The following is an 8045-nucleotide window of genomic DNA, read 5'->3' as shown; positions in this document are numbered from 1 at the left end:
CAGTGATAATGATGAACATAAAGATCCTCCGATGACATGTTTGTGTTGCCTGTTACAGTAATACTTGTTCATCTGTTGCTCTCCTACACTTTCCTATAAATAAAGGAGAAAAAGTCCATTTAGTTTCATTTTCTAAAGCTCAGAGTTACACTTCACATTCCTGCAGTCACATCAAAAAACTTCACTTTGTTACAACATCTACATGTTAACATGAAACACAGAGAGACTGCAGAACATCTGCACTTTGACCCAAACTGTTATAGCCAGAATATTTTCTACATATTTCAGACATGACCTTTATTTTGATTTCTTACATGTTCATGGATGGATGGACGTGTTTAAACTGCTTCAACGTCCCACGTCTTCTATTTAAATATGAACTGTGAACGACACGTAATCATCTGTAAATGGTTTGAGGCACACTGAGGCCACCTACAGGGCAGGTGGGGAACAGCAGGTACCTGAAATCATATGAGATGTTAGTGAGTAAGAAGTTAGAAAAAAAACGGACTTTAGATGGCGCTAAGTGACCAAAGTTGATCTGAAACAGAAGATAAATCCACTGAATCTTTGTAAAGTTCATCTGGTGCTCATATGAATCCTGTGACGAAAGCTTTATTTCACTGAATATTTCTTCAAAGCTCATTTAACATGTTGAAGTAATGAATGAAAGTGCAGATTGAGAGTGGATCACATGCTTATTAAGGTGTGTCATATGACATGTTCAGTTTTGTCACACGTGTCTAGATTGCCCCTGATATCATAACTGCTGAAAAACTGATGATGGTGTGGTTGGTTCTTAGACTACCATGATCTGGATGACTTAGAACCTACACAGACACTTTCTGAAGGAAGGGCTCCATACTTATTGTACTGATTTAACTGTGCTTATTGTCATCTAGCAAAGTTTGGTTTAATGTGTCTCTATTGACAAACCAAAGCATTTTTTTCATTATTTATAAAACATAGAAGTCTTAAATAATATCTGCAGTGCTTGGTGTAAATTCAGTGATTCAAGCCGCAGTTGGTTGTCATCTTCATTGAAAAATAAATATGAATAAATGATAATAATGTATAATATAATAAATGATAAAATGTGATGTTGGTGTTTGTATTTTCTGTAAATGTTTTTTAAATGTAAATGCTTTGTTCCAGACGGACAGGGAGTCACTATCAGGCTGTCCAAGCAAATCCACGAATGAAACAGGAGTAGTGATGTGTCGGTCGCGAACAAAATGGCTCTTAGAGCCGGGTCTGTGCGTGAACGACGCAAGCCGGCTCCTTATCGCGAGCCGTGGGTTTTTTTTTTCTTTCTCTCACCCTCTGTCTCTCTCTCGCACTTTTCTTCCGCTTCACTCCGCACACGACCCTTGTGCTTTGCACTGGGAGGAGGGGGGAGGGGCGGTAGTTACACTCAGTAGCACAGGAACAGAGCGGGAGGGAGAGAGAGAGAAAGAAAGCCAGGGACAACAACTTCACATTAGAAAGGTATAGTAATCATCCACAACTATTTTCAGTTGCAGATGATAAAGGATTCAGAAAGTTTATTCATGCAGGCCCATATGACAGAGAATGTGCATCTTCTTTTTGTTTTCATATTTTAATTTATATTTAATTGTGTTGTGGTTTGCAGTGTTTTGTGTTGTTTCACTTTAAATTTGTTTAAAAGGAAAAAGCTTAAAATTTAAATAGTTAAATGTTGAACTGTGACTAGTTGTTTTTTGTATTATATGATTTATTTATTACATTTTATGTGGAGTGAATAAATAAAAGTATATTTACGGTGGTCCCTAGAGACAAAGCAGCACATACAAACTTCAAAACACGTATGAACTATGAAGCACGTACATACTCCAAAACACGTAAAAACTCCCAAACACATAAAAACTCAGAAGCATGTAAAAACTCCAAAACACGTATAAAACACAACAGAAGTGTTCCAGGATGCTAGGGGCAATGTTGAGCTTTTGTTACCTAGTGGCTACACAAGCCAGCAAGTGCCAATGACCGGATTTGGTGTGTGGTAGTAACAGGTAAATGAACATTTTTTTAAAAAAATTATTTGAATATGTATGAGTGCTTGTGTATAAATACACAAACAATACACATATGCTTTCAATTGTGTAATTTAAGTGATCTAGGCAGCTCTGTTTTGACGTTCAATTAACGCTAGAAATAAGATAACCTTTATTAGTCCCACACGTGGGAAATTTGTTTTGTCACAGCAGGAAGTGGACAGTGCAAAAGTTATGAGGCAAAAATTAGAATAAAATAAAATAAGAATACTATATACAGTAGAATAAAATAGAATAAAATATACAATAGGATAAAAAATAGAATACAAATGCTATATACAACAGAGTGAAAAATACAACGGTTGCCAGAAAGATTATTGCACATTTGTGTTATTGCACATTTGTGGATGTGTGTGTTTGATCAGTTAAAGTCTTTGTTGTGGAGTCTGACAGCAGTGGGGAGGAAAGACCTGCGAAATCTCTCCGTCCCACACCGTGGGTGCCGCAGTCTCCCACTGAAGGAGCTGCTCAGTGCTGTCACAGTCTCATGCATGGGGTGGGAGATGTTGTCCTGCAGGGATGACAGCTTAGCCACCATTCTCCTGTCACTCACCACCTCCACTGGCTCCAGAGGGCATCCTAGAACAGAGCTGGCCCTTCGGATCAGCCTGTTCAGTCTCTTCCTGTCCCCAGCAGAGATGCTGCCGCCCCAGCAGACCACACCGTAAAAGATGGCTGAGGCCACCACAGAGTCATAGAAGGTCTTCAGGAGTGGGCCCTCCACTCCAAACGACCTGAGTCTCCGCAGCAGGTACAGCCTGCTCTGCCCTTTCCTGTAGAGGGCGTCTGAGTTATGAGTCCAGTCCAGTTTGCTGTTCAGATGAACACCAAGGTACCTGTAGCTGTCCACAGCCTCGATGTCCATACCTTGGATGTTCAGTGGTTGCAGTGGAGGATGTTTGTGCCTGCGGAAGTCCACCACCAGCTCCTTTGTTTTACTGGCATTGATCTGGAGGTAGTTCAGCTGGCACCAGTCCACAAAGTCCTGAGTCAGTCCTCTGTACTCCTCGTCGTCCCCATCAGTGATGAGGCCGACTATTGCAGAGTCATCAGAGAACTTCTGCAGGAAGCACTGGGTGGAGTTGTGGGAGAAGTCTGCAGTGTAGATGGTGAAGAGGAACGGAGCCAGAACCGTTCCCTGTGGGGCCCCCGTACTGCAGACGACCTTGTCCGACACACAGCCCTGAGTCCTCACATACTGCGGTCGGTCGGTGAGGTAGTCCAAAATCGAGGTAGTGAGGTGATGGTCCACTCCTGAGTTATCCAGCTTGTCCTTCAGAACCGAGGGAAGAATAGTGTTGAAGGCACTGGAGAAATCAAAGAACATGAGCTGATGCCATCTGGACCCGCTGCCTTCTTGGCTTTAATCATCCTCAGTTCCCTCCTAACCTGGGTGGTTGAGAGAGACAGGCTGGAGCCTTGTGTTGAGTGTGTATTGGATGCTGTTGTTGGGGGTGGGGAGGAGTGAGCAGGGTGAATAGAGGAGGTGTGAAGTGTCTGAGGTGTCAGAGGTGGAACAGCAGCAGTGGGGGTGGGTGAGTCTGCAGCAGATCTTGGAGACTGCCTCATGGCTGAATCAAATCTGTTGAAGAAATGATTCAGTTCATTTGCCCACCTCACATCCCTCCCAGGCAGAGAGTTCTGATGTTTGTGGCCTGAGATGATTTGTGTTTTGGAGTTTGTACGTGCTTTGTCTATAGGGGCCACTGTATATAATTATATATAAACATATATAAATAAAACCACTTTTTTTTTACATTAGTAATTCCTTTTGTGCATAATTTTATATTATTGTTAATAATAAATTAATTAAAGCAACAAAACAACCTGAAGAGCCGGTTCGGAGCTGAAAGAGCCGGCTCTTTTTAGTGAGCCGAGCCGAAAGAGACAGTTCTCTAAAAAGAGCCAGAAATCCCATCACTAAACAGGAAACTGAAGAAGATTGTAATGGAGTTCAACAGTCTGCAGTGGCCACCACAGTCCACCGTCTTCACATCACAAGGATAATTTCAACATGTCTGTCAAGTCTCCTTGCCCTTGTACTCATGCCTTGATGAACAAGTAGGTAGAGTTCAAATGTGGGTTTTCAGTGAGTTTATAAGTACAGTTTTAAATCTACTGTGCTTGTATACGGAGGCAAAAAACAGTTGCCAAAAAATGCCCAATCTATCATATGTGATACAGAAAATATATAACAAATATATCATAAAAATATATCAAATAACATGATATAGCAAAAACATTTTTGTGGATTTTGTTATAAGGGTTATTAAACATCTCAGTTCCAAAAACTCTGTCATAAACCAGGCTGTATGCAGGAGAAGGACCCAAACACAAACTCACCGGATCAGGACTTAACTCAAAATACAATTCCCATTCGCTGAATGGGAAAAAAGGCAAAAATATACAAACCTAAACTGGGTAAACTAATAATAAATCATATGGGAAAACACAGGGAGAGTCACACAGCTATAAGGGAGGACGCGACATTGAACTGAGGGAGACGCTGACCTAAATACACATAAGATAATGGAGGACATGCGAGCACATGGGAAACACAGCTGAGACGAATGATCATAACAAGACAGGAGAAGCAAAACTGACCAGAAAAAACATGGAAATGAGGAACCTTCACAATAAAACGGGAAACATGATGTAGGAGAAGAGGAGAGGCAGACAAGAGGGAGTGAAGGAACGCAAGGGAGAGCACAGACATGACCAGCAGGGGTAAACATGGGTAAACATGATGAAATGGGAAACAAGACACAAGAACTCACACAACTATATAGGCACAGAAACACAGAGGGACACTTCAGAGGGCAAAGACACAGGGGGGAAATAATGAACAATACTGAAGAGAATAACCTAGGAACCTTTAGAATAACAAAGGGACTTAAGAGAATACAAAACCACAAAAGACGTAAAACACTGGGTCAGAAGTCCTGGGACCATGACAAAATCTGAATTTTCTGGCTATTTTTTGAAGGGTTGGGTTTTACAGGGTTAAATGGATTTTCAGGCTTGTTTTTTTTAAGAGAAAATTTAAATGGGATTGAGGGAATGATGTTTTTGCACTGCAGTTTATGTCCAACAACATCAAACAGTTAAATCAAAGAGTTCATGTTACTAACAGCTCACCTCTCTGCAGCAGACACAGGCTGGGCTTTAAAATTAATGGTGCGCTCTTCGGACCAGTCACTCTGTAAGGACACACAGCTGGGTTCAGGTCCAGCAGGTCTCCCATTGATCCTGTCAGAGAAGAAAAATGTGTTTTTCCATTTGGATCCACATAAGCTGATGAAGACTTAGAATACCTTCATCATCCCAAGAGAAACAGGTTTGCAGGCTGAGCATGAGCAGAAGGAAACTCCAAACTACTGTTTTACTGTGTAAGGACAGAGCGCCACCCAGAGGTCATTTATGCTGTGCAGGACTATTGATGGTCCCACTGTGAGCAGCAGGAGTTTAAATGTTGGACATGTTTTATAGAATAACTCAGTGACTTTCTTTGAGATGCAGTTTAGAGACTAGAAAACATCAAACAGTTCATTTAAATTAGATAAACTGACATCAAAGAGTTCATGTTACTAACAGCTCACCTCTCTGCAGCAGACACAGACTGGACTTTAAAATAAATGGGGAGATCTTTAGACCAGTCACTCTTACAGGACACACAGCTGGGTTCAGGTTCATGTTTGCGTTTTCTTCCTCGTTGGTTCCTGTGAATAATGATGGAGCAGTGATGTGAGTGCTGAGCTGTGACACGGAGAAGAGTCATGGACAGTTAGAGATGGTCATCTCACCTCTGAGCTTTGGTCTGGCTCTCATGTTCCCCACACAGAGTGGTTTTAGAAGGAGGGACTCCCTCCTCTCTGTCCTCACACTGATCCATGCTGCTCACATCAGCTCACACACACTTTCTACCTTCACCTGCAGAGGAAACACAAATTATTCATCTGCACATCAACTGAGTGCTGTCAAAATGTCAGCTGCTTCTTTCCTGCTTCATCTCAGTGTCAGCTGAGAGAATGACAAACCCACTATGTGTCAACATTTGATGGATGATGACACAGCAATGTGAATTGATATTGACCTAAATCTGTCCTGATGATAATGAGAAGCTTTGATGAGTTTTGACTGTCTGAGGTGTTACTAGGATGATGGAACACAAAGAGCTCCATGTTGATGAAGCAGTCACGTGTGAGCTTGTGTGCTGACATGTTGACAGTGTAACTTCAGCTTTTACACTGTTCCTGTTTCATATTACACTTCCTCCTCACAGTCGGCCTCATTTCACAGCTGCAACTAAATATCCTGATAAAATCCACAGACGGCTGAAAATGAAGCATCGCTTCCTGTATGAGGAGCCAACAGTCTGTTTACATGTCATGTCTAAGTTACAGTTAGAATAAATAATCATTTACAAAGTCTGCTGCTCTCTCTGTAACCATATGACCATCAACTAACTCTGTGCTGCTGCTCTCATTCACAAAGTGCCTAAACAGATTTTTAACTTGTATCTTTAAAAGAGCGCTTAGCGTTGGCTTAGCGTTAGCATGCCGTGTGGCTAGCTCAGCAGGTAATTAATTAATCATTAATCACTGTGACAGTAAAGGAGGTAAAGGCCTATGACATCATCACGTACGCTGCGTCCTCTGTGGACTCTGAGTGAACTCACAAAGTACAAACTATGGCTGTATCCCAATTCAGGGTCTGCAGCCTTAAAGGCCGCATTTTAAGGCCGATTACGTCACAGCGACGCAACGAAGGCTGTCCCAATTCAAAGGCTGCTCGAAATGCGGCCCTCAAATTTGTCCTTCATTTCCCTGAATTTTAAGGATGAGGCGGTGTAGACTTCATGGCCCAACATATCCCAGAATGCATAGCGCGGCGGTGGGTGTGGATAATTTTGCCAAAAAAAAAAAACGGCGGAAGAGGGGCGGCCGGAAGGTAAACTCGATATTATGTCACTTATTTATGTGCAAAATGTTTAATAACGAAGAACATTAAAACATTACTGTTGGCCACATGTCGGCAAAGTTATGTGACATTAGCGATGTTTGTACTAACTTGGTTTTAAAGCCTTTAAAATATACACCTTTCAATAGTTGACCTTAATCTTACAAAGAATGTGATGATTTCATGGATATTTAAAGTAAGCACTGAGAGAGATTTAGTAATGCCAACATATTAAAAGAACAATATTTGTCTCTTATATATAATACATTTATATATACAGTTTCAAATGAACCTGTCTTTGAGTGAAGATTTAAGGTGACAGGAAATATAAGTATATGCAGCTTAAATCTTTACTGAAGCTCAGTATTTGAAACAGAGTTCATTCACTGCTGTAATAACTAATAATGATTGAAATAATAACTTACCAAAGTGAGATGACTTTAGTCTCATGAACAACATTAGGTAATTGTTATTTACTAGCTAATCTTAAAATGACTGTTCAGTACAGAAATGATCATGATTTCACAGTCCCGTGGTCTCAACCTCAGATACTTATCAAATCAAAGCTCATGTAGAAACAAACAAACAAATGAACAAAAGATCTCCTTCATTTCAGTCAAATAATCCTGTATGAAATGTTTTCAGCTGTTAGTATCATGGTTGCTAGGCAACCTGGGCAGCGCGACGCAGGCTAGACCGTCCAATTTCACAAGCCTCGCACTTCCGGCCTTAGCGGTCTTTGAGTACGCGGCCCTTGTGGACCGTTAAGGCTGCGTACTTTAAGGCTGCAGACCCTGAATTGAGATACAGCCTATAAGTACACAACCACGAACGTAGCACAGAATGGCGGACACACTCGGCCTCGTTGGTCCAGCTGTGAGTCTGTTACCGTGAACTATGGAGCGGCAGATTTATGCTGTTTGCGCTGGAACTAAGCTGCACACAGCTGATGTTAGCCAGGAAAATATTATACACTGACTTTAATGGAGAGACCGGAAATAAAAACACACA

General features: G+C 41.4%; 1 long non-coding RNA gene across 1 annotated transcript; it reads right to left on the bottom strand.

Moving 5' to 3' along the window:
• Positions 1-5222: 5222 nt before the first annotated feature.
• Positions 5223-5999, bottom strand: LOC135932374 (uncharacterized). Its single transcript, XR_010573439.1, has 3 exons — positions 5879-5999; positions 5675-5794; positions 5223-5324 (listed from the first exon to the last, which is right to left on the bottom strand). It is a non-coding gene; the product is annotated as an uncharacterized LOC135932374 (long non-coding RNA).
• Between the last annotated feature and the right edge of the window lie 2046 nt (positions 6000-8045).

Source organism: Pelmatolapia mariae, unplaced genomic scaffold (genome assembly GCF_036321145.2).
Source record: "Pelmatolapia mariae isolate MD_Pm_ZW unplaced genomic scaffold, Pm_UMD_F_2 NODE_ptg000528l+_length_27809_cov_1, whole genome shotgun sequence".
Classification (NCBI taxonomy): Eukaryota; Metazoa; Chordata; class Actinopteri; order Cichliformes; family Cichlidae; genus Pelmatolapia; species Pelmatolapia mariae.
Note: the sequence above shows the minus strand (reverse complement) of the source record. Positions and strands in the feature narration are given on the sequence as shown.